Source organism: Talpa occidentalis, unplaced genomic scaffold, assembly GCF_014898055.3.
Source record: "Talpa occidentalis isolate TD23 unplaced genomic scaffold, MPIMG_talOcc4v2.1 talOcc4.11, whole genome shotgun sequence".
In the NCBI taxonomy this organism is placed as follows: Eukaryota; Metazoa; Chordata; class Mammalia; order Eulipotyphla; family Talpidae; genus Talpa; species Talpa occidentalis.
This window is the reverse complement of record NW_023601104.1, coordinates 3,559,182-3,586,265: the sequence shown is the minus strand read 5'-3', so window position 1 is coordinate 3,586,265 and position 27,084 is coordinate 3,559,182. Positions and strand designations below refer to the sequence as shown.

Sequence of the window (27,084 nt, the reverse complement as noted above, 5' to 3'; positions counted from 1 at the left end):
TGAGTCTCTCTATCCACATGACGCAGCACTACCTTGACTCTCCTTGTTCCCTCACTTCCTTTTGTTTTGTTTTCCTTCAGCAACATTTTCTTTCTATACCAAAATTAGAAAAATATGCTTTCATATTTTCAGTTACTTCTCTAGACCCAGTCTCTCTCAAGTACTGTGAACCTGGGCTTCCTGATCTGCCATTGCTAGGTTCAAATCAACACAACTAAAACAAACCTCTTCAATTTCTTCCAATGTTAATGTCCTTCTTAGCTACCATATTTCAAATTACTAGCATGAAATTTCTTTCAGACTGAAAACCTGGGAATTATTTTGTCTCCTTTATTCCAACCAATCACCAAGTCTTCTTGAATCATCCTTCAACATATATAATGAATGATGACCTTTCTTTTTCCACTTTCAGAACTCTAACCCTATCACTTCGAGTCTAAATTACTATAAGAATTATGATTTTTCTACAACCAATCTCTCCTTGGTCCCTGTAAATCATTCTATACAACCACCACCTGTAGTGTTCATGGCAAAAGCTCCAAATCTCCAAAAGTTCCCTACTACTGTAGGCTAAAGAAAAGGTCAGGCTTTTCTGCCCTTCAGCCATCAGGATAGATGATGGATCCTTGCGGTCCTGAATGCATGCCTGATGGCGGCACCTGGAATAGGCTGTGGGCATAGGTAGCTGGGATTCACCTGGGCTAAGACTGTGCTTTTAAGGGCGGCATCACGGGGACGCCAGAAGAAGCTGAGAAAGAAGCTGATGAGAGAAGCAAAGAAGCAGAAGCAGAGAACGCCAGTGAGCCCAGAGAGAGTGCGGATTTGCTGGGGGCTGGGAGGACTGCCAGCCTCCCGGCCCCCCAGCACCCCTGCCTGCCATATTGTAAGGGCCAGGACTGGCCACAGTGCAGGTTTTCTGATCCCATGCAGACCGGGTAAAGGAGGAGTCAGGGTCCTCAGTAGTTTTGCAGGTTTTTTATTGGGGTTCACCAGGCATATGGCAGACAGGGGTGCTGGCTGGGGGGCTGGGAGGCCTGCCAGCCTCCCAGCCCCCCAGCAAGTCTTCACTCTATCTGGGCTCTCTAGCGTTCGTTCTGCTGCTTCTCGGCTTCTCTTTCGGCTTCTGCTTGGGCTTCTACTGCTGCTACTACTGCTGCTCCTGCTGGCGTCCCCGTGACGCCACCCTTAAAAGCACAGTCTCAACTCAGCTGAATCCCATCTACCTATGCCCACACCCTATCCCAGGTGCCCGCCATCAGGCATGCATTCAGGACAAGGATCCATCATCTATCCTGATGGCGAAAGGGCAGAAAAGCCTGACATTTTCTTTACCCCACACATATGCCTGGTGAACCCCAATAAAAGACTTGCAGAAGCCACTGAGGACTCTGACTCCTCCTTCACCCGGACTGCATGGGATCAGAAAACCTGCACAGTCGTCCATTCCTGCCCCTACAATTGCGTAAGTCGGCAAGATGATCCATGCAGAAGGGTATTGGAGCCCTCCGAAGACCTGGAGGGACTAAGGAGTAACAGTGTTTGCCTGTGACGACGCTGGAGGCGCCATGGCGGCACAGAAGATGGATACGGTCCGGGAGCTATGGGACGAGACCTCGCATGGAGGAGATGCCCGAGAGGACCAGCCAATGACCCCTGAGGCAGCAAGAATCGTTGGGAAGAGAGGACCACAATTTGGAGCTCGCTGGTGCTGATGGCAGGGAGAGGCCTAATGGACTCGGACTGATGAACTTGGACTGACAATCCCGCCAGAAGGCGGAAGACCTTGGCAGGTTATGGGTTTTTTTTTTTGAGAATCTGGGGGTGGCCAGTGGGCCTGGATGGCCAAAAGCAGCCTGTGTATGCCCAGCAGCCAGGCAGAGGAGAAAAGCCAACTGAGAAGGCAAAAGCTGGTGCTGATGCTAAGTTTGGGAAACCCTGAGCGGCTGTTAAGCAGCCTAAGTATGCTGAAGACCTGTGAGTCTCGTAAAATCACCTGTGAGTGATGTCCTGCTCATTGTCGAGTGAGGGTGAGGAGCTGAGGAACCCGTCCTTGAGGAATGGGTGGGGAACGTGGCTTGGGGTGGAGCCCAAGCCACATGTAGAGTTTGGATCCCCGACCCATGTGCTTGTGCAGTGGGTTGGCTTGAGTGCAGGGGTCTGCGAGTCGCATGGGTGGCTATGAAGGCCGAGTGTTGGAGCGACTGCAGGCAGAAACCCTGAGGGTTGGCGATTACCCCCAACAGAATAGAATCGCCAATCCCAGAGCGAGTGCATCCTGGGGGTGGATGCTGCATGTGGCTTGTAGCCGAGACTACAGCCAGAGAAGGCCAGGAAGCCTGACAGCTCCTGGCGTGTTACAGTAGATGCCATGAGTGGTTCCCCTCCCTCGTATGAGCACTGCCTTTGGCAGCAGATTTGGTGGCTCATCTGCTGGCACCAATAATTGCCTTTTGCCACTAGGTCGGGGCCCTGCCTGGACTTATTTGTGTTCTGTTGTATTTTGTTATATTGTGATGTGTTTGCTTTTGTGGGCCATGGCTGCATTGTTTCTTTGCTAAGAAAATTGTATATATGAAGACTATATGGCAGAAAACCCTGAGGGGGTGGACTGTAGGGTAAAGAAAATGTCAGGCTTTTCTGCCCTTCAGCCATCAGGATAGATGATGGATCCTTGCGGTCCTGAATGCATGCCTGATGGCGGCACCTGGAATAGGCTGTGGGCATAGGTAGCAGGGATTCACCTGGGCTGAGACTGTGCTTTTAAGGGTGGCGTCACGGGGACGCCAGAAGAAGCTGAGAAAGAAGCCAATGAGAGAAGCAAAGAAGCAGAATCAGAAAACGCCAGAGAGCCCAGAGAGAGTACGGATTTGCTGGGAGCTGGGAGGACTGCCAGCCTCCCGGCCCCTCAGCACCCCTGCCTGCCATATGCCTGCTGAATCCCAATAAAAGACCTGCAAAAGCCACTGAGGACTCTGACTTCTCCTTTACCTGGTCTGCTAGATCAGAAAACCTGCACTGTGTCCTGTCCTGCTCTTACAACTACTTACTACAGTATTTTCCAAATTACATTTGGAGTATCCACATAGATTTCAAAAGATGTTTTGCTCTGTTCAAATACGTGTGGATATGCTACAAGTTTATCTACATGTTGGAGATTAAATACATTTAAAGGCTCTCAGAAGCCCACATAATTTTATTTAATTGATCCCCAACCTTAGTCACCATTTTGCATTCTTGAAAATTTTAACAGGTAAGTATTCAGTTTGAAAAACAGATATTTCAACAAACATGGTTTGTGCAATTGACTCACAAAGACTAAACTATCAAAATGGCAAAGCCCTTGATAGTCAGCATAATTTTTTAAATTTATTTATGCATACAAGAGCTGGGGTACAGGCCGGAGATGAAGTGGGATGGGAGGATTCACCAGAGACAGAGTGGGGAGCAGAACAGGCAGACTGACCGAAGTACACTGCTGAGGGGAGCAGCGGGTGAGACAGGAGAGGTCTGCCTCGCCATGTGGGTTGCTCCCTGTCCGGCCAGGGATCGAACTCGTGCTGCAGAGGCTGTGGATTGCTTCATAGTGCGGTGCTTAACCCTTTGTGCCACCAGGGAGGTTCCCAGATAGCATACTATTAAGAGAAAAATAACTTTTTTAATTAGAAGAGAAAAAGGCAAATATTCTGTACTACTTTCTTCTATGGGGAGAGATTGGGTTTTTTTGTTGGGGGAGGTTCCACCGCAATGGTATTAATTAAATAGCAATAATATCATTAAAAATAGCCTTTATCAATAGCTTACCATATGCGAGCCACAGACATTGTAAGTATATCACGAGGAAACAAAGGTACAGAAAGAGTACATACTTTGTCCAAGATCCAACAGCAAAAAAGTAATGAGTCAGGACTGAAATTCAGGCATTGTCTCCACTGTCCCTACTCTTAACCAGTACATTAGACTGCCTCTCAGTTAATATAAAAGATGATGTGTAGACAAATAATGCAGGCTCTAACACTTTCTATGATTTCTGGCAGGTCATTTACTCTATTGTGAATCTTAAATGCAAAAAAAAGGACTATTGTTTGTGAAGATTAAAATGGGATTACATGTACATAATTATTGCTTTTTTATTTAAATTTTTTCTTACATCATTGCAGTCCCCATAGTTCTTCTGCCACTGTATCACCAATGAATCATCACCATGTTCCTTTGTGTTCACCCCTCCCCTGTTTTGCCCCCCTACCCCTCCTTTCTTTGCTGTATGCCTCAGTTCTATGGTTAGCTTGCTAGTTTTGTCCTTTTCTTGACGTTTTGTTTGGTTTCTCTATATTCCACATATGAGACCATCTGGTATTTATCTTTTTCCTTCTAATTTTGGGTAGCATAATATCTTCCAGCTCCATCCACATTGCTGAAAATGGCATGAGTTTGTCTTTTTTGATCCCTGAGTAATATTCCATTGTATAAATATACTACAACCTTTTGATCCATTCATCTATTTTGGGACATGTGTTGTTTCCATATCTTGACTATAGTAAATAGTGCTGCAATAACATGTACATTATTATTGCTATTATCACTCAATATTTATTTGAAACACAAATAAACACAATTCTGGTATTGTGGAAGACAAATCTGAAAAACAGGACTGCAAATGAACTCAGACGATATCTTCTCACTCAGTTCACAATGACTGTATAATTTATCCAAACAAGGACACATCAGAGAGTGAAAGACGACTTCACTCTCAAATTTATGCTGAGTGAATAGGCATAAACCAGGTTTGTTCCAAGCAAACTGGGATGTATGGTCACCCTCCTCAATTAAAACATTTACTTTTCTAGATTTTTTTTTCCATAAAATGTATCAACTGCTACTAATTTTTACACTGATGTCTTATTTGGTTTCCCTATATTCCTGGTATAAGTGAAACCATCAATACTTTTTTTTTTCTTTCTGGAAAAACACAACAAAGCAAAAATGGACAATTATAAATCAGAGACAGACTGCAGGGGAGGAAGAGGGAGCAGAGGGAGGGAGGGAGGAGCACAGGGGACTGAGGTGATGGTGCACGGGTGCATTGGGGAAGGAAATTCTATGGAGTCTACACCTGAGGGGGTGGGGGGAAGCAAATAGTTTAAAAATGAACAATGATGTAAAAAAATAAATAAAAATGAGAGATTTTAAAAAATAAATATAAAAAATAAAATAAAAATTCAGTTAAAAAATGTATCAACTATTCAGCAATAAAAAAGAATGAACTACTTATGAACGTGACAATGTGAATCTCAAATGCATTTATGCCAAATGAAAGATGCCAGACTCAAAGGGAAACATGTAGTAAAAAATCATTTTTATGACATTTTAGAAAAGGCAAAACTATATAAAGGGAAAAAAATCAATGGTTGCTGAAGTCTGGCAGAAGGGGGAGGTTAACCATAAAAGTGTAAGAAGAAACTTTTTGCAGAGACACATATTTTATAAATCTTCATTGGTGTAATGACAACAATTGGGTACATGTCAAAAATCATGTAAATGATACCTTAGTAAGCTAACTTTGGAAAACTGGGATGCAGAGCATATGACAATCTTGGTTATTCACTAGACTCTTTGGACACTTGGCATTTGCTTGACAGAAGTGAAAAATATGGCTCCATTGGGCCTACACCCATTCTCTTTCCCCAAGAAATTGGTCCACCCTTCAGTCTTGGATGTCCCAGAAACATTCCTTGAAGTATATGAAATGTATAACTGTTTTAACTGGTAAATACGAAGAGCAGCCTCCTTTTCCCTGTGCTCCACTCAAATGTATGAGCTAGTCCTGGCCTAGAGGATGTGATATGCCCTCAGATCCCCTTTGTGTGCAATAACATAGGTAAGTGTTTTCTCTTGGAGAACAGTGAAAGTTAAAAGGTCTGTAAAGGTTTCCAGACTCCTCAAATCCTTCCTATCTCCCTGGGAATCTTTTTGCTTACTCTGCAGTAGGTATCACAACTCACTACCTGGGTGAAAAATTAAAGACTCATTCGACCTTGAAGGTTGATATAGCTCTCTCAAATAGCTATGCGACCTTGGAAACAGCTGAGCCTAATTTTCCTCATATAAGGAAATATCTAAGGATTATAAATACTATATTCATGCATAAGTGTTATGAATGTTTGTGTACTTATCCTCCCCCACTTAAAAAAAAAAGGATAAAACTTGCAACAATAAAGTAGAAGAGGAAATTAGGATAAAACAAATGGAAGGCAAATGAGCTAACTGGCAAATTTAAGGAGAAATACTTTGATCAAAATAATTACAAAGTAGCAGGCAAACTTTGGGGAAAGCAGAACAGGAATACTAGAACTTCACAGAAAGATCAAAAGAATCAGTTATGCCCAAAGCAATTTACAGATTCAATGCAATTTCAATAAAAGTCTCAATGTCATTTTTCAAAGAAATGAAACAGAAAACCCCACATGGCCAAAGTTCAAAAAGGAAAGAATGAGGATATTATATGTCAAGACTACAGACTATACTACAAAGTCATAATAATTAAAACAGCATGGCACAGAAAAAAAAAAAGACCAATAGAATTGAACTGATAGCCCAGAAATAAAATCACCCATATATGGTCAACTAATCTATGACAAAAGAGCAAAGAATATACATTGAAACTAGAAAAGTCTCAGACACAAATGGTGCTGAGAAAATTGGATGGCCACATGCAAAAGAATGAAATTACACTGTAATCTCACGTCATGAACAAAAATCAACTCAAAACAGATAAAAGACTTGGATGTAAGACCTAAAACCATAAAATATATAGACAAAAACACAGGCAAAACACTCCATGACATAAACTTCAGAAACACCTTTAAGAACTCATTTCCAGAAGCAAGGAAAACAAATAAGAATATAGACAGCTGTAGCAAACAAAAAAGCTTCTCTACAGCAAGAGACAGTAAGGAACCAAAATGAAGAGACACCCCACTAAATGGGAAAAAAATATTTGCACACCATACATTTGATAAAAGGCTGATAACAGAGATTTACAAAGAGCTCATACAACTCAACAAAAACAACCCAATCAAAAAAATGGACAGGGCCTCCCTGATGTTCTAGGGGTTAAGCCTCAGCACTATTACTGCTATGGCCTGAGTTCAATCCCCGCCCAGAGTTAACCCAAATGGCGCAGCAGACCTGTCCTGTCTCACCTGCTGCTCCCCTCAGCAGTGTATTTCAGTAGATCTGCCTGTTCTGCTCCCCACACTGTCTCTGGTGAATCCTCTCAGCACCTCTGGTCTACACCCCAGTTCTTCTATGCAAAAATAAGCAATATCTTTTAAAAAATGGGCAAAAGAGCTAATAGATACCTCTCCAAAGAAGAAATCCAAATGCCAATAGGCATATGAAATAATGTTCAACATGTCTTGTCACCAGGGAAATGCGAATCAAAACCACAATGAGACACCACCTCACATGGGTGAGAATGGCCCATATTGAAAAAAAACAAAAACCAGAAACAAGTGCTGGTAAGGATGTGGGAAAAAGGGACTCTCTTGCACTGCTGGTGGGAATGTAAACTGGTCCAGTCACTTTGGAAAGCTTGGTGGAGGCTCCTCAAAATACGAGAAATAAATCTGCCATAACACAGCTATTCTACTCCTGGTAATCTACCCAAAGAACACAAAAACAGCAATACAAAAAGGAAACCTGCACTTCTATGTTTATTGAAGCACGATTTACAATAGTCAGGACATGGAAACAACCTGAAGGACCCTAGAGAGATGAACGGATCAAGGAGATGTGGTGTATATACACAAAGGAATGCCACTCAGCAAGAAAAAAAAAATCTCATGCCATTTGAGGCAACATGGATGGAGCTGGAAGGATTAATGCTAAGCAAATAAGTCAGAAGAAAAAAAATAAATATCAGATGGTTTTACTTATATGTGGAGAAATCATATATTATCCAAAATTATTTTTTTTGTAAACAGTCAAGTTATGAGAAGAGGGCAAAATAAGACACCACATTAAAGCTTTCACAGTGGAAACAGACCAGGATTGGGACTCGTAAGCTCATTAAAAGCATCCTTACGCAACGAAAGCATACTTTATAACACTAGGGCTCACACATACTTTATAATACTAGGTCTCACTTTTGAAGCTTTTGTTTTGCTTAGTATTAATAATACTTGCGCTCCTGATGTTTCATTTTTATGAAAACAAAATGTTTCTTCTCCCTGAAATGTCCCTTTCCATTTTATCACAACCTCTCTAACCATGGCTGAGTTCAAATTTTCCTCTCTGCAGCTTTTTTTGATTCCTAACCTTCACTGATCTCTTCCTTCACCACCTTTTAATGGCACTTAACAATTATCATGTGGGTCAAGACTTTAACAACCAACAAATAATTGAGGGCATAAATATAAGACATGACTTAGCACTAATTGATCCAGGTATATCTCCTCTTGCCAGACTGCAAAACTTCTCACAAGAGGGGACATACACACAAGCTCTACAGTGAGTAAATTTGTATATCAAAGTACTAGTATTTTAAGGTTCTTTTTTTATTTTTTAAAGATTTATTTATTTATACATGCACTAGGTACAGTCAGAAGCGCAGGCGGGTGAGAGAATTCATCAGAGCCAGAGCTGGGAACAGAACAGGCAGACCGATGAAATACACTGCTGAGGGGAGCAGTGGGCGCGGCAGGAGAGGTCTGTTGAGCCATGTGGGACACTCTCCAGAAGCTGGGGATTGAACCGGCACTGCAGAGGCGGCGGGCAGCCTCGCAGCCCAGCGCTCAGCCGCTGCACCACAAGGGGAGGCCCTTAAGGTTCATTTTTTAAAGGCAGCATATGTATGCAATTAAGCATGCTGAGCACCTACTATATGCTGGGGGTTGGGGGGACATGTACATTGCTTATTTCTCAAGAAACTCATGGCCAAGTGAGGAAGAATGATAAGAAAGTCAATAAAAATAAAACAGTAAATGCTACAGAAATGGAACAGATAGTACAAGTTACTAGAATGGCAGCAGGGGCAGGTTACTAAATTGAGGGGCAGTTAAGTATCTAGGAATATATCTCATACCAGATTTGAATACTGAAAACAAACAGGATATTATACAACTGAAATGAAGAAAAAGTCTCTATTTAAATAACCAAAGGGGGCCTCCCTGGTAGCCTAGGGTTATGTCTCAGCGCTATCACCTCGAAGGCCACAGCTAGATCCCCACCAGGGAGCTAACCCACATGGCACAGCAGACCTCTCCTGTCTCACCAGCTTCTCTCCTTAGCAGTGTGTTTCAGTAAATTTGCCTGCTCTGCTCCCCACTGTCTCTGGTGAATCCTCTTTTGAACACCTCGGCCCTGCACCTCTGGCCTACACCCTTGTTCTTCTATGCAAAAAAATAAATATTTTTTTAAAATAACAATCATTTTCGATTTTTTTTAAAGAAATTATAATTTTTTAAAAGATTTATTTATTTATTCATACAAGCACTGGGTACAGTCAGAAGCGCAGAAGGGTGAGAGAATTCACCAGAGCCAGAGTGGGGAGCAGAGCAGGCAGAAGGATGGAGGTACACTGCTGAGGGGAGCAGCGGGCGGCAGGTGAGGTCTGCGCGACATGTGGGACCCTCCTCCGGTGGCTGGGGAGCAGCCAGGGATCGAACCAGCGCTGCAGAGGCTGCGGGCAGCTTTGCAACCCAGCGCTCAACCGCTGCGCCACCGGGGAGGCCCCATTTTCGATTGTTTATGCACCAATATATGCACCCCCCGCCTCTCGTGGATCTCCTGGTGTTGAAGCCCACTGTTTTTCAAAGCTATATAAAGATATATATAGACACATACATGTACACACATGCACACACATATATATATAGACATACATATGTAAAGACGAAACCAATTTACACTTTTTTTCTTAACTCAGATTGGCAAAAACTGATCATGGAAACGACTAATTCAATAAAATCAGTATAAATGCACTCAAAAATCAGAAACTAGAGCTTTCTTTACATATTTTCAGTTATTTTCTGGTACTGATTGTTCAATTTGATCATGAAAAGTAAGCACAGATAGATACAAAAGTAGACAGGGAACTTTATAAAGGATAGATCAGGCCATCAACATTCAAATCACTAATCAGCTTTAGCATTATAAGAAAAATAAAAACCATACATCATATATGCATAATGATGTAATATAACAGAAAATACAATATGATACTACTATTAAGTACTGTTCCAAAAAAATCTAACCTGAACATAATCAAGCTTCAATTACCTGTCACCAACTACCAGCTTAAAGGAAAGCCAGAAGATAGAGGAGCCTGTTATGCTCTTACAGGATGAGGTAGTTAGAAAAATCCAGAAAACAGAAATTCTATGCTCTAATAGGATGATGTATTTAGAAAAATCCAGGAACACAACACTCAGTTTCCTCCACAAATATTGTACAAGAAAAGAAAAATGAGGAACTTATATATTAGAAGACATCAATGAAATACAGTGTGCAAACATTGCTTCAGTCCTAGTTTTTGGTATTTTGTTTTGTTTTGTTTTTAATGTATAAGAATCAGGGAAATCTGAATATTAGCTGCATATATGATACAGAAGTTATTTGTTTACAATTCTAAAGTAAAACTGACACAAAAAACTACGTATTTAAACCAAACTGAATGGCACAGCAGACCTTTCCTGTCTGACCCGCTGCTCCCCTCAGCAGTGTATTTCAGTGGATCTGCCCATTCTGCTTCCCACTCTGTCTCTGGTGAATCCTCTCACCAGAGGATTGCACCCCGCCTACACCCCAGTTCTTCTACATAAAAAGGGAAAAAACACCACCATACTTATGTAAAAACCTTTATGTACAGACCCATCCATCATAGTGAACCTATCCATCATTTCCAAAGATTTCCTTTGTCTGTTCCTCAACCCCTTGATCTGCTTTTCGTCACCATATATTACATTTTCTACAATTTTATATAAACAGAATCATATCATATATACTCTGTGGGGGGAGGAGGGGGGCTCTAATTTCTTTCACTAAGCATAATTACTTTGAGAATCATCCATGTTATCACATGCATCAATAGCCCATTCCTTTTTATTGGAGAGCAGCATTCTATTTTGTGGCTATATCATGATTTGTTTATCCATTCACCTGCTATGGACATTTGGGTTGCTTCCAGTTTGGGTATTACTAATAAAGTAGATATTAATAGTCATGTGTGGGCCTCCCTGGTGACGCAAGGGGTTAAATCTCAGCACTATGAAGCACTATGACAGCATTATGAAACTATCTGCAGCCACTGCAGCACAAGTTCGATCCCTGGCCAAGGAGCTAACCCACATGTTGCAGCAGACCTCTCCTGTCTCGCCCGATGCTCCCCTCGCAGCGTATTTCAGTGGATCTGCCTCTTCTGTTCCCCACTCTGTCTCTGGTAGATGCTCTCACCCTCCACACTTCTGGCCTGTATCCCAGTTCAATTATGCATAAATAACTAAAAAAATCTTTAATAGTCATGTGTAAGTCTTAGTATGAACAGATACTTAGGTCACTACCTAGGAGTAGAATGTCTCAGTCATATGGTGAGGGGAACAGTGGACAAGTCAGGAGAGGTCTGCTGTGCCATGTGGGTAGCTCCCTGGCCAGGGATCGAACTCGTGTTGCAGAGGCTGTGAATTGCTTAACCCCTTGGGCCACCAGGGAGGCCAAACTTTTAACAATTTTACCATTTTACATTCTCATCAGCAATGTATAACAGTAAGGAATTATTATTAATCATTGTTATTTCTAGTTGAATGGTACTGTTGTTTTATTTTTTTCCTTTTCCTTTTTTTTTTTAAAGAAGAGTCTCTGGAGATGCATACATATACAGATAAGATGATGTTCTGAATATGCACAGAGGACCTCCCTGGTGGTGCAAAGGGTTGATAAGCACAGCACCATAAAGCTATCTACATCCTCTGCAGCACCAGTTCGATCTCCCTGTTGGCAAAGGAGCTACCCACATGGCGCAGCAGACCTCTCCTGACTCACCCACTGCTCCCCTCAGCAGTGTATTTCAGCCAGTCTGCCTGTTCTGCTCCCCACTCTGTCTCTGGTGAATTCTCTCACCTCTCCACCCCCACCTCTGGCCTGTCCCCTAGCTCTTGTATGCATAAATAAACAAATCTTAAAAAAAAAAAAAAAAAAAGAATACAGAGCTCTTAAATGTATGGTAAAAGCCCTTTACCATAACATGACTGGGAATGGTGCTTGTTCAAAGAAATCATTTAAAACAGAATTCATTTTTAAAAAATGGAGAGATAGTCATGTACTTTAGACAGTTTAATTTAAAACAATATAATGCATATGCACCATATATGATTTCTTCTTTCCATGTCTTGAAAGTGCCTCAAGAACTTAGTAACACTCACAAAGCACTACCAGTACAAAATTCTAAATTATTATACTTTTACTTCATTTAGGTTGGCCTTCTAATTTACAACAAATGTGACAGACAGTTTTAGAGTTACCTGCCTTCATTCAATCTATCCAAAGCATTCTAATTAATTTTCACAGAAATTATGTTTGTAAGCTTCTATTTAAAATTATTATATTTACGAAACTGGACAAATACACAAGCTTGGCAGATGCGGCAGAGCTGGAGAGCTGCCTTCCATAATCGGACTCCTGCCAAGAGGTGGAAATGACCACCATAAGCACCTTTGAAAACATAAGATTCTATATCATCAGTTTTTCACCTTTGAAAATTTGACAGATAGTAAGCAATATTATGTTTCAATCTGTCTTACAAAAATTTAACATGAAGTTGTACTATTCTTATCCGATTAAACTGAAAAGGTCAGGCAGTATGGTGTAGCTAGAAAACAGAAGTTTTGGAGTCAGACCTCTTAGATTTAAGTCTTGCTTTAACCATTTACTAGTTATGTAATCTTAGTTACTTTACCTCCTATTTTCAGAGTAGTGTTGTGAGGATTAAAATAAAATAATCCAGTAGCTGGGGAGCCTAGAATGAGAGTGGTGCAAAAGAAGAAAACAGTAAAAGGAGGGGACAGTTTTTCCCCATCTTCATCCCCCCTTGGAGTGGGGTAAGATGGCAGAGGACCCTGGAGACAGCTACAGGGTATGAGCAGGTTCTGTGAGAGATCAAGAGCACCGACTGCCTGCACAGCACCCGTGCTCAGGTCTGTCATAATGGTAAGGAACATGGATGATTCATGGAGAACCAGAAACTCACATTCACTATCATGACTGAGAAATTCAGAAAATGTTGAGCATTTTTCACCAGGGCTTTGTGGACTCTGTAACTACTAAAAGTGAGAGAAGCCCAAAAACTCAAACATCAAGGGCCTCCCCGGTGGCGCAGCGGTTGAGCGCTGGGTTGCGGGGCTGCCCGGGGCCTCTGCGGCGCCGGTTCGATCCCCGGGCTACTCCCTGGCCACCGGAGGAGGGTCCCACATGGTGCGCAGACCTCTCCTGCCGCCCGCTGCTCCCCTCAGCAGTGCACCTCAGTCCTTCTGCCTGCTCTGCTCCCAGCTCTGGCTCTGGTGAATTCTCTCACCCTCCCGCGCTTCTGACTGTACCCAGTGCTTGTATAAATAAATAAATAAATAAATCTTAAAAAAAAAAAAAAAAAAAAAACAAAACAAAAACCTCAGACATCAAGTGACAAATACTAACACAAATTTACAACACAAGGGAAAGGAACTAGTAATAGCAATGATAGAGCTGAAGCAGCGTCAATGACGACAGAGAAATACTTCTGCCACTGCTGATAAATTAATGTTGTCTTTCAGTCCTGAAGAATGCAAACTGAGGGACCAGATGAAAACTAAAAGGCATTATCCCACACTGAAAACTCTGGAACATCTGGAGCATATCTATCTCCCTCAAGGAAGCCACTAGAGAGTCTGCAAAGTAATCTAGGACAACATTCCCAAGCTTCAGTGAGAAATTAAAGCGGTTTCAATGACTGATCTCAAAGACTTTCTGGAGAGTATCTGCAAACATTCAGACAAAATTGGAGAGACTAAAGAAATGGAAAGACATCCCCTGCTCATGGATTGGAAGAATTAACATTATTAAAATGGCCATCCTACCAAAAGCAATTTACACACTCAACACTATTCCAATAAAAATCTCAATGACTTTCTTCAAAGAAATAGAACAAATACTGATGAAATTCATATGGAGCCACACAAAACCACAAATAGCCAAAGCCCTACTGATGAAAACAAAGGAGAATGGAGGTATCACACGTCCAAACTTCAAGCTATATTACAAAACCATAATAATTAAAACAGTTTGGTACTGGAACAAAAACAGACACACAGACCAATGGAATCAAATAGAAAGCACAGAAATAAAACCACACATATACCGACAGCGAATCTTTGACAAAGGAGCCAAGAATATGCAGTGGAACACAGTTTGTTCAATAAATGGTGCTGGGAAAACTGGACCACCACATGACATGCAAAAGAATGAAACTAAACCACTACCTCTCACCATGCATAAAAATCAACTCAAAATGGATAAAAGATCTGAACATAAGACCTGAAACCATAAAATATATAGAAGAAAATATAGGTAAAACACTACAAAACATACACCTCAGTAACATCTTTAAGCAAAGAAAGTTAAGGAAAAGATAAACACCTGGGACTGCATCAAACTAAAAAGCTTCCATACAGCAAAAGAGACATTAACCAAAACAAAGAGACTCCACTGACTGGGATAAAAATCTTTGCACGCCATACAATTGATGAGGGACTGATCACAAAGATAGACAAAGAACTCACAAGACTCAATAAAAACAAAGTAAACAGGGCCTATGAAGCTATCTGCAGCCACTGCAGCGCTGGTTTGATCCCCGGCCTCCAGGCGAGGGTCCCACATGGCGCACAGCCCTCTCCTGCCGCCCGCTGCTCCCCTCAGCAGTGTACCTTGGTCCTTCTGCCTGCTCTGCTCCCCGCTCTGGCTCTGGTGAATTCTCTCACCCTCCAGCGCTTCTGACTGTACCCAGTACTTGTATAAATAAATAAATATTCAAAAAAAAAAAAAGTGAGGAAAGTGAAGTGAGTTTAAAAAAATAAATAAATAAAAATGAACAACGATGCAAAAAATATATAAATAAAAATTTTTAAAAACTGGAGAGACTGCCATGAAGCAAGCAAATTTATGATAGGGTGGCCAATGATTCTGCAAGTATTCTGTTAAATACAGTGTCATGTTTTTTTCATTTCTGAGCAGTTATTCATACTTAGAAATAAGCATGAAGTAAACAGCAAAATCATGTAAAAGTATCATGACCTTCCTAAATACATTTTTCCAGAAAGCACCATATTTTTTTTCTTTTTTTTTGAAGATTTATTTATTTATACAAGAACTGGGGTACAGGCCAGATGCGCGGGAGGATGAGAGGATTCACCAGAGACAGAGCGGGGAACAGAACTGGCAGACTGAAGAAATACACTGCTGAGGGGAGCAGCAGGTGAGACAGGAGAGGTCTGTTGCGCCATGTGGGACCCTCGCCGGCTGGCCGGGATCGAACCCGGCACTACAAAGGCTGTGGACAGCTTCACAGTGCAGCGCTCAACCGCCTGCACCACCAGGGGAGGCCCAAGAAAGCACCATATTAACTGATACAGATGAACAAGTATAAAAATGTTAAAATTGCAATGTAGGGCCTCCCCTGGTGGCGCAGCGGTTGAGCGCTGGGTTGCGAAGCTGCCCGCAGCCTCTGCGGCGCCGGTTCCATCCCTGGCTACTCCCCGGCCACCGGAGGAGGATCCCACATGGCGCGCAGACCTCTCCTGCCGCCCGCTGCTCCCCTCAGCAGTGTACTTCGGTCCTTCTGCCTGCTCTGCTCCCCACTCTGGCTCTGGTGAATTCTCTCACCCTCCCGTGCTTCTGACTGTACCCAGTGCATGTATAAACAAAACAAACAAACAAACAAATAAATAAATAAATAAAACATGCCTCTATTTAAAAAAAATTGCAATGTAATATTGACTGGCGTGATGTTATAAGGCATCCAATCACTGAGCAGGCAGTTTTAAAGATAATTCTTCCTCCCTCACCCCCAAAAGATAATATTCACCTTTGACTTAGAAACCGTAGTAAAAACACTTTAAAAAACCCCAAATAATCCTTTAACCTTTCAATCTAAAGACTCCTGAACAGCAATCTTGGGCCTTATTTAGCATGCCAGTAGAAAAAATATTTCTTATAAACTTTCCAGAGAGAGGAAGACTTGCTAAGAAAATAACTGAAAAATAAATTTAGTACAAAAACAAAAGGTTAAAAAAAAGAAAAAGGAAGATGAATTAATTAGTAGTTTAAGGGAGTATGTTAGTTGACAGGTATTAAGGGCCCTCATTAAAATCTCACGTTTCTGTGAATGGCAGCTACATATATGATATGAAAATAATTGTAATAATTCCAATTTATTTTAGTAGCTCCCCCATTCTATTAGCTTCCTAGATTTAAAACCTTGGAGATACCATAGAATTTCACCGCCTCTCGTTTTCTATGGCGTTAACCAATCATCATGTTCTAAAATTCAAAATGCCTCTTTTGAATACAAAAGCAAAACTCCTGATTTCAAAAGAACTCACACACAAAGAAGTCTATGACCATTAAAAAGAACATTTTTTCAAAGAATGAGCGATATTCATGATATGCTGAGTCAAAAAGAGAAAAAAATCCACAGGGAGAAAAAACTTGTATAATCCTAGTTTTATAAAAAGGAACACAGTTACCAGCCTAAAAAAAGATAGGAGAAACCAACACATGAAAATGCTAACAGCTGTTCTCTCGAGGATGAGGAGGTTTATACGCAGTTTTAATTTTTTTCACATTTGCTCTACATTTCCTACAGTGAACGTGCATAATTTTCAAACCTAAAAACTTTTATTTAAATAATTGTCTCATTTTACCACTATCTGTCCATGTCTCACTGCTCTCATCCATCTCCTGACTGCCTCTCCCTTCCCCTAGGCCTTCATCAACCTCCTTCTTGCGTCTGGAAGCCAGCTTCTCCCCCAACTTCAATATTGCTTGTACTCAAGCTCCTAAAATTCATCATTCATACGTATCTACAGTACATGAAAGAGAGGCTCGCCATATAAACAATTAGCTTAAAACAGGGTTTCTTGGGCCTCCCTGGTGGTGCAAGGGGCTAAGATACAACCTATGAAGCTAACCACAGCCTCTGCAGCAGGAGTTCAACCCCCTGCCAGGCAGCAACCCACATGGCGCAGCAGACCTCTCCTGTCTCCCTGCTGCTCCCCTCAGCAGTGTATTTCACTCAGTCTGCCTGTTCTGCTCCGCACTCTGTCTCTGGTGAATCCTCTCTCACACACCCATCCCTGCACCTTTGGCCAGTACCCCAGCTCTTGTATGCATAAAATAAATGTTTAAAACAAATAAAATTTAAAAAACCAGGGTTTCTCAACCTCAGCACCACTGACATTGATTGGGGCATTACTGCTATTTGGGGGGGAATGGAGGGCTGGGAAGAGGGTCCTATTCAGCAGCATGTCTTGTCTCTATGCACTAGAGGCACCAGCACTTTCTCTCTTTCCAGCTGAGAACCAAACAAATGTCCAAAATCATCTCTCAACTTTGATTTGTCTCATACAACACTAATCAGAGCCTTGCCCACACCACTTTATTTTCCTCTGTAGGAACTTTTCAAGTAGACCAGACTTACTGTTCCTTAGAAAAATCATTTTCATTCTCAGTTCCAAGACTATGAACACAGTTTCCTCACTAAAATTCTGCATCCACACTCCTATTCAGTGTTCTCCTACTATCCTTCAATTGTCAATTCTTTATAGCTTTACTGATCCTCAGTCAAGAAGGTGACAGACGCCTCTGTTCAGTTCAGCAGGCAGCCCCTGCACTAGTGAAGAATCTCACATGTACATTTGTAGATAGAGACATGGAGCTGTTAATGTCATATCCCAAAGTAGACTAACCTCCCTAAGGTTTGTTGCCCTGACACATTTCTTTTGGGCAGCCTACTGGGCCTAACACTGTGCTGGGCATAGAGGCAATCAGAGTTTGACAGCTGGTGAATGAAATTTAAACTCTACTGTTTGTGTAAACATATGAAGTGACTTTGCTTTTGAAACATATTTCTCATCATGGAGCAATACCTGACGCATAATCATCCCAAACAAGAGTAAACACTCAATCAGTTTTCGCAAGGAAAACATTAACATACATTGGTGTGTTTTAAGACATACACAAGTTTTTGTACACTTTCAGGATATGAGGAGACAAAGGAATTAAAATTAAAAACCACAAACCAAACATGAACTCTATGAACTCCTATTTACCCCTAAATATCCAAAGGACTTTATGTTCAGGGCACAAAAACATGATCACGAGCAGAGAACTGAATTTAATAGTGTGTGAAATGCATGTGCACACAAACATACCTCGCATGGCCATTACTTGCCCAGTGGAGAGAAGAAAGAGCTTTGGAAACCAAAAGACCCACAACTAAAGACGGTGGCAGAGGAGCAGCGTGAAAAGCTTAGCTCAAAGAGTCACACTGGGTCCTGGTTAGCTCAGCTGTGTGACCTTGTGTAAGTCACTTAACTCTTGTGCCTCAGTTTCCTCATCGAAATGGGAATAACAATAAGGGGAAAGCGGAGGTCCCAAAGCAAAGCTCTCCAAGCAGCGTGGAGCATAGAGAAGAACAAAATACACATGAACCATCGTTTCCTGCCGGAGCCCACTACCAGCCTGGCCTCCGGGTAAAAACTCGGGATTTAAGTCTGAAGCTGGGTCCCCACCGCCGGGTCACCTGCGCACACGGGGGCAGGCGACCAGGCGCAGCGGCTACTCAGCCTTTCTCGAGGGCTCCACCGGAGGCGATTAAAGAACTAATTGGTTATTATTTTTTAATCCGCAAAGCAGCAGAGACGCCTCGGTTCTCACGAGAAGACAAGCCACCTCTTTGTCATCGCACATGCAGGCCCCTCTCCGAGCGCGGGGCAGCCCAGGCGGTGTCGCGGGGCAGCGCGCAGGAAGCACAGGCCCTGGCACCGCGGTGCGGCCGCGGCCACGTCAAGTCGGGCGCTGGACCGACGCTCACCGCGGGCCCCGGCCCTGTCCTGAGGGAACGGGCAGCCGGGCCAGGCGGCCGCCGGGCACCCCGCGCGCCCCGACCTGCCGCGGAGCCGGGCGCGGTGTCGGCTCCACCCGGACAGCGAGGGCCGGCGGGTCCCGCCTGCGCCCCCGGGCCCTGACTCCCCCCTGCGCCCCTGGGCCCTGACACCCCCCCGCGCCCCACCCGGGCCCTGACCTCCCCCCGGGCTCTGATCACACCCCGCACCCCCCGGGCACTGACCCCCCCGCGCCCCACCCGGGCCCTGACCCCCCTCCCTGCGCCCCCGGGCCCTGACTCCCCCGTGCGCCCCTGGGCCCTGAACCCCCCCGCGGCCCACCCGGGCCCTGACCTCCCCCCGGGTTTTGATCCCCCCCGCGCCCCACCCGGACCCTGACCCCCCCCCACAAACCCCCAGGCCCTGGCCCCCCCCCCGCACCCTGACCTCCTCCCGGGCCCCGATCCCCTCCCGCGCCCCGGGCCCTGACCCCCCGCCCGGCGGCCGCCGGCGCCCGCGCACCTCCTTGGCCGCGGCGGGTCCGGGCGCTCTACCCGGAGCCCGGCCGGAGACGGGGCCCGCGCCACCCCGGAGGCCCCGCGCCCGCCCCGCCCCGCCCCCGCCGCCCCGCCGCCCCGCCGCCCCGCCGCGGCCCGATCCAGCCGAGGCGGCCGCGGGCCTGCAGGTGGGCCCGGGGCGCGGCCGGGCCCGAGAAGCCCTGCCCACGCCAGGCAGCGGCGCTAGCGCGGGCCCCGCGGTCACTTACCGGCGCCTCATGGTACCGCGGCGCCTCGGCCCGGCGCGGCCGGTGACGAACTGCGCCCGGCAGCTAGGGCGGCCCCGGATCCGGCCGAGCCCCACTCAGGGCCATTCAAACGCCGCCGCGCGCGCGGCCCGCCGGGATAGCTGCCCCCGGAGACGCGGCCCCGCCCATGGTGGCCCCGCCCACGATGGCCCCGCCCACGCCGGGCCCGCCCAGGCCGGGCCCGCCCCTCTCGGGCCGCAGGCCTGGAGGGAGGGACGAGAACTGTGTGGACACAGCGCCCCCTGGCGACCACAGGTACGTTGCGCGTTGTGCTGTTCTAGGACCTGAGGCGGGTGAGGTAGGGAATGACCCTGCGCACATGACAGTGTAGACAGACAGACAGCCCTGAAGTGCCTCAAGCGTTGTGGCGGGACGTGCTAACAACCGGTTGTGAAAAGACGGTTCAGGGAACGATTTCTTCATTCTCTCCCATTGCAATGCACCAGGGCAGGGGCCTCCCTGGTGGTGCAAGGGGTTCAGCACCGCACTGTGAAGCAATCTGCAGCCTCTGCAGCACGAGTTCGATCCCTGGCCTGCCAGGGAGCAACCCACATGGCACAGCAGACCTCTCCTGCCTCGCCCGCTGCTCCCCTCAGCAGTGTGTTTCGGTCAGTCTGCCTGTTCTGTTCCCCGCTCTGTCTCTGGTGAATCCGCTCACCCGCCACACCTCTGGCCTGTACCCCAGTTCTTGCATGCATAAATAAATAAATCTTAAAAAAAAAAAAGAAAGAAAAAAGAAATGCACCAGGGCAAAGTATTTAAAAGCGTGGACTGGAGTTTGGTCACCTTGAGCAAGTCATATAAACATCTGTGTACTTTGGTTTCCTCTGTAATCTGGAAATGATAGTATCTGTCTTATGTTGTGTAAATGAGCTAATACATATCGAATGTATACAGGAATGTATCTGGCACATGGGAAGTACTATATAATGCGCTAGCTATTATTTTTTAGCTCCTTTTTTAAAAAAAGATTTATTTATTTATGCATACAAGAACTGGGTTGTAGGCCAGAGGTGTGGGGGGTGATAGGACTCACCAGAGACAGAGTGGGGAGCAGAAGAGGCAGATTGACTGGAACACACTGCTGAGGGGAGCAGCAGGCGAGACAGGACAGGTCTGCCTCACCATGTGGGTATCTCCCTGGCCTGGGATCCAACTCGTCATACTTCAGTGGCTGTAGATAGCTTCATAGTGGTGCGTCTTAACCCCTTGTGCCATCAGGGAGGCCCTATTTTTTAGTTCTTAATATGTTCCAGACTCTGTGCTAGACTTCTAAGAACACAACAAGTGTATACAATGCAGATCCTATCCTCAGAAATCAGGCTCCATCTCTTTGGGACAGAGAACACTACAGTATGGGAGGAGAGGAGGGATCTGTCGCTGGGGTGCATTTTAATTACTGAGGGTAATTCTCTTCATCTTAGTGGAACCAGAATCTACCCATCATCAAAGTGAGTCACTGGTCAAGGTTGACAAAGTTTTGACAGGAGCAGGTTTGCCGTTGGTGGGCTTCTCACCTCATGCAGAATCTAATCAAGCAGTGCATTTGGCGGAGCAGTTCCTCAGGGGATGTAATACTCTACATCCCTTGGCTTGCCTTTTTAGGCACTCCCCAGGGCTTCCTTAAGGATCAGGTGACTTAAGTTTAATTCAACAGTATTTTTGAGGGCCCACTACGAACCACACTGACATTGTACTAGATTTTGGAGACAGCCTGAAGGAGCTCACAGTGGCTTAGGCAAACAGGGAAAGAGATCATTCTAACACACTATGGTGAGCGTAATGATAAAAGGGATATCCTAAATGCTGCAGGACCTCAGAGCAGAGGAAAACTTAGCAGATAAACTAAGCAGAACTAATATGTGTCATTAGATGATGATTAACAATGTATTTTTTCTCCCCAGTAACAGAGTTATTATTTATTTAATCAAAAAAATTAAGTGAGGGCCTCCCTGGCGGCGCAACCAGTTAAGACGCAACCTGTGAAGTTGTCCGCAGCCTCTGCAGCATGAGTTCAATCCCCTGGCCAGCCAGGGAGCAACCCACATGGCTCAGCAGACCTCTCCTGACTCACCCACTGCTCCCCTCAGCAGTGTACTTCGGCCAAGCCACCTGTTCTGTTCCCCCCTCTGTCTCTGCTGAATCATCTTGACCCCACACCTGTGGCCTGTACCCCAGCTCTTGTATGCATAAATAAATAAATCTTCAAAAACAATTAGTGATAATGAAATTTCAGGCACTAGTTCGGTTGGTGGAAGAAATATTTTTCGGATATAGTTTGCATAAGCAATGTCTTTGAGAGATTTTCAGATTGTACCAAGAACAAGCAGGCACATGCCCATGTGTGGGGCCACACCTGTTAACAGGTGGGACTGTTGAGAGTTCAGCAGGGTGAGTGATTGAAGGGAGCAGGACCCCTAGGCTCTAAGGAATGTTCTAGAACATTCCCGGAATATGAGTTTCACTAAGTGGGTGTGTTGTCCTAAAGAAAATAAAAATTCAACACACATGGGTGAAGTCACTTTCTCTCAAGCTATTTCATCACCACTATCATAAACAAGAAATTCTTGATGACCCACTATGTAAAAGGGATTGTGCTGGGTCCTCCCCAGAAGAGGGTGAAAAGAGTGTAAGACACAGTGCTGACTCTCAAGGGAGGTTGATGTGGTAAGACGCATAACGGAGTGCTAGAGAATCTGCTTAGAGAACCTGCTCTGTTAATGTTATAGAGCAACCCCGATATTAAACGGGTTCCTGGCTGTGGGTCCTCACCCGCGTGCTTTAAGGGGACTTATGAATACTCTACTACAGACACACGCAAAAGGGTTAATAAAAGGTTTATTTACAAGAGAAAAGGAAATAAGGAAAATGTACAACTCAGGGAGAAAATAGGGAAATAAAGTCTTTAATGCGTCCTACCCGATCCCACGACCTGGAAACCCAAAGGCACTCTCAGACCTGGCCTGACGCTGCGAGCTGGCCGAGAGCCAAAATGGGGGATCCCCAAAGCCCACGTGTCTGCCTTTTGTATCCACCTGGCTGCTTAACCCCACCCTCAGGTCCCAGCCACCTTCCCTTGGGTGGTGATGGGATTTGGAGTTCCCAGTGTCTTTGGCTTTGACCTGGGGTGGGGGTGGAGTCCACAAAGCCTGTATGGAATTTGCTTTGGGACAGCCTTTTCCCCCTAACATTAACAGCGAAGTAACTCAATGAAAACAAAGCCTTGGGTTGTCTGAAGGCCAGAGGAGAATCTCATTGTTCTCAATTTCTCAGATTCATGTCCGGATTCAGGTTCTGAGGTATTACGCCAGCAGTGAGTGAATAACCCTAACTCATTGACTGCATGTGACTGTTGAGGGTCAGTATGATATAAGGAGAAATTTTTTACAATTGCCTTCATATTGCCACTTTTGAAATCTGCCATTTTAGTGATGAAAAAATGCAGGTCTATTTTCTTCATTGACACTTTTCAGTAAATAAAGTTAAATTTATTTCCCTTGGGGCTCAATCACATTTCGTTTTTGTTTAATTTAAGGAAATTAAAAACAAACACAAAACTGCGGCCTGTGCATATTCTCCAGGCCCCAGTTCTTGTGCACAGAGGGCCAGTCCCCACCAGACTCCACAGAGCAGGGTCACCCAGGGAGTCTTCTACCCTCTGGCCATCCTGCATTGCTGCCTCTGACTGCTTTAAATATTTCTTCCGCAGCTGAAGAAATGGCAGCTGAGTTAGCTTTCTACCCCACTTCCCCCATTCTCAGGCATATGGACATCATTCAGGGACAGTGTGCAGAGTACGTCTGACCCATAGATACACACATGAGAAAAGTATGTCATGCCAAGTCATCTGTGCGCTTCCCAGCAGAGGGTCAGGGGAAGGACTATGGAGGCAAGTTTGAACTGGGCAGGACCGACCAGACAGGATTTGACAGACAGGATGTTCCAGACAATGGCAGAGGTGCAGAGCAGGTTCCAGGCCCACTGGCTTTTCCGGTCTGAGTGGAGGGGAGGGGGCTCTGGAGAGAGGCAGGAGCAGAGACAGAACTGGTCAGAGTTCTGAGGGGGGTTGGGGGGTGGGGGGGATGGACGGCCAGACTCTCATGTTGCTGGGGACTAAGGACCATAGCATTTACTGAAGTTTCTTTCTCATGTCTCTGACTAAGACTCATGCCAGGCCTGATGGGACAGTTTGAAAAAACCTAAAAGGCAGCAAGAGCTCGTTTATTCCCTAAGTAACTACATGTACAGCTTGATTTCACATCCTTTGGAAAATTCCAGGCCCTTGACTTTGGCAATCCAAGTGAGAAATGGATCCCCTTTTCTCTGCTCCTCCCTTTCCATCTTCCTGTGGGGACTGTGGAAGGAAGTTAATGGCAGTAGAGACCTCTCAGATAAGGAAAATAGCAGAAGAAACTCCAACATTACGAGATTTGTGATTGTTGCGAACACCACCACAGTATCGATGCCCTGTGGCAGAAAAGCAGTTTGTGGGGATAGGGTGAGGAAGGTGGTGGAGAAGGGTTTGAGGGTGGAGTAGAGACTGGAAGTAATGGGTGTGTTGAGTGCTAGGGGATCCCCCTCCTAAGACAATTTGTTTCTGATACACTTGCAGTTTTATTACACCTTGACAGCTGAGAAACAGTTGACAATATTTGCTATTTATAAATTTTGGAGTCTGAATCCAAGAAACCATGCTCCCTTCAAGTAGTTTTCTATAACTAGGGTAAACTCACCAACTGAAAGACAGCAGGGGGCAGCATATTAGAGTGGAAAGAACATAGCTTTGGAACAAAGTTCATCTCTATGAGAAGCCCAGACCACTGCCTTTGAGCCCTCTCTCTACCAATCTTCCTTAACTGCACGTTGGGAATAATGCTGCTCCTTTTAGTATGTGTGTGTGTGTGTGTGGGGAAAGGATAACATAACATTGCACTTACCCCCAGTACAGTGACTGTGTCTCTCTCTGCAAATCAGCCCCCATTCACTTTGCCTGTTGAGTGGTTTTTCCCGATACAGAATGCCATGTGCCTTGGTAATGCAGGTCCTGGGACTAGGCCAGCTCCCACAGGGAGGCAATACTGGGGAGGCAGAATCTCTGTGGTGCTGGCAGCCTGGTCATCAGAATAGAGTATCTGGGAGGTACCACATGCAAACCAAGACTAATTACACAGTTACCTAAGGGTTTGAGCACCACTGGGGCCTCATAACAAACAGACATATTGGAGGGGAGTTCAAGGACTGGGGGGGACAGGCAGGAAGGAAATGCAGTGGGCAGGGCAACAATTATCAGAAACAGGAAAATACCCTTGAAAGGAACTTGACAGTAGAAAGAAAGAAGGTCCCCAGTCTGGGAGAGGGAGCACTGGGTAGATTCCCAAGACGAGAGTCCACGCTTTGGAACTATCCATAAAGGCAGAGCCGCTCAGCAATAACGACGAAACTGAGTGTGAATCCTAACTGCTTGAGTTCCCACCCAAAATGAGCTATGGTCTTCAGAACACTGGTTCTACAAGATGGTGATATGTTGAAAAAAGAGGAAAAGTTAGGCAGAGCTTGCTGGGGATGGTTTCCTTGGCCAAAAAAGTTTGGTAATTGCTGGATTAAATAAACATTTCTTTTAAAAATTACATTAATTGTGAATCTCTAAAAGAAAAATGTATGCAGTGCTTCCCAAACTTAACTGAACTCTGAATTTTTTTTCTTAATTTTAAAAAAAGATTTATTTATTTATTTATTTATTTATTTATTTATTTATTTATTTATTTATTTATTTATACAAGAACTGAGGTACAGACCAGAGGTGTGAGGGGGTGAGAGGATTCACCAGAGACAGAGGAGGGAACAGAACAGGTAAACTGACTGAAATACACTGCTGAGGGGAGCAGCGTGCGAGACAGGAGAGGGCTGCTGCGCCATGTGGGTAGCTCCCTGGCAGGGGATTGAGGTCATGCTGAAGTGGCTGCGGATAGCATCATAGTCCTGAGTCTTAACCCCTTGAGCCACCAGGGAGGCCTCAGTTCTGAATATTTCAAAGGTGAAGGTGCAAGTATGGTAAAGAATTACTCTTACCTAAAGAGAGCAATGGGACCAGTCCCTGTCCCGGAAGACGGTATATGGTGCCAGATGCAGGCTGGATGGGGAGGAGTGTGAAAGTTGGAGTGTGAAAGCTGGAGCCTCATGATTTTGGCCAAGGGCTGGATGAACCAGACCTTGAACATCTGACAGAGCCACAAAAACATTTGCTTAAAACCCAAAATAGCCATAATTTATGCCTTTTAATTTATTTTTTAAAGATTTGTTTTATTTATTTATGCATACAAGAACTGGGGTGCGGGGTGGGGGTGAGAGGATTTACCAGAGACAGAGTGGGGAATAGAACAGGTGGATCTACAGAAATACAGAGCAACTGTGAGACAGGAGCAACTGCGAGACAGGAGAGGTCTGCTGTACCATGTGGGTTAGATCCCTGGGGGATCAAACTCATGCCAAAGTCAGTGGCTGGTGATAGCTTAGCACTGAAACTTTAACCCCTGAGCCACTGAGGAGGCCCCACTTTGTGCCTTTTTAAAAAATTAAAAATGACTTCCTGAAATAGCATGTTAAATAAATATAAATGTAACTACGAATCTGGAGGAGTAGAAATCAATTTTTATGGAGATTGCTTTTTTTTTTTTTGCACAGGATTTGTTGATTATCTTCTTTTTTCACTTATTTGTATTATCCATTTATACATTAAATGCCTTTCATTTGAACTTAAAGTAATTTAAAAACATCACTTTATTGGGCCTCCCTGGTGGCTCAAGGAGTTGGGACACAACCTATGGGGCTATCTGCAGCCACTGCAGCACAAGCTCGATCCCCGGCCAGGAAGCTACCCACATGGCACAGCAGACCTCTCCTGTCTCAACTGCTGCTCCCCTCAGTGGTGTATTTCCGTCAATCTGCCTGTTCTGTTCCCCTACTCTGTCTCTGGTGACTCCTCTCATTCCCCCATCTCTGGCCTGTACCCCCTCCCCGTTTTTGTATGCATAAATTAATAAATCTTTTAAAAAATCACTTTATTAAAGGAACTTATCATAATTAGGTAATTAAACAAAACTTTTCATGCGAAGTTTTGAAAGTTTAGGGTTTGATCCAGCAACTTTGCTAATATTG

General features: G+C 44.6%; 1 protein-coding gene across 3 annotated transcripts in view; it reads right to left on the bottom strand.

The window, feature by feature from the left end:
- KATNBL1 (katanin regulatory subunit B1 like 1) overlaps window positions 1-20,032 on the bottom strand; it is a 45,677-nt gene extending 25,645 nt beyond the window's left edge. For 2 of the 3 annotated variants that reach the window (XM_054700219.1, XM_054700218.1), the window contains exon 1: window positions 19,891-19,974. The gene's annotated coding sequence lies outside the window, so the exon portion shown is untranslated. Of the gene's footprint in view, window positions 1-19,890 lie in introns of all 3 variants that reach the window. The other variant, XM_037502149.2, reaches the window with a different exon arrangement.
- Window positions 20,033-27,084: the final 7,052 nt, after the last annotated feature.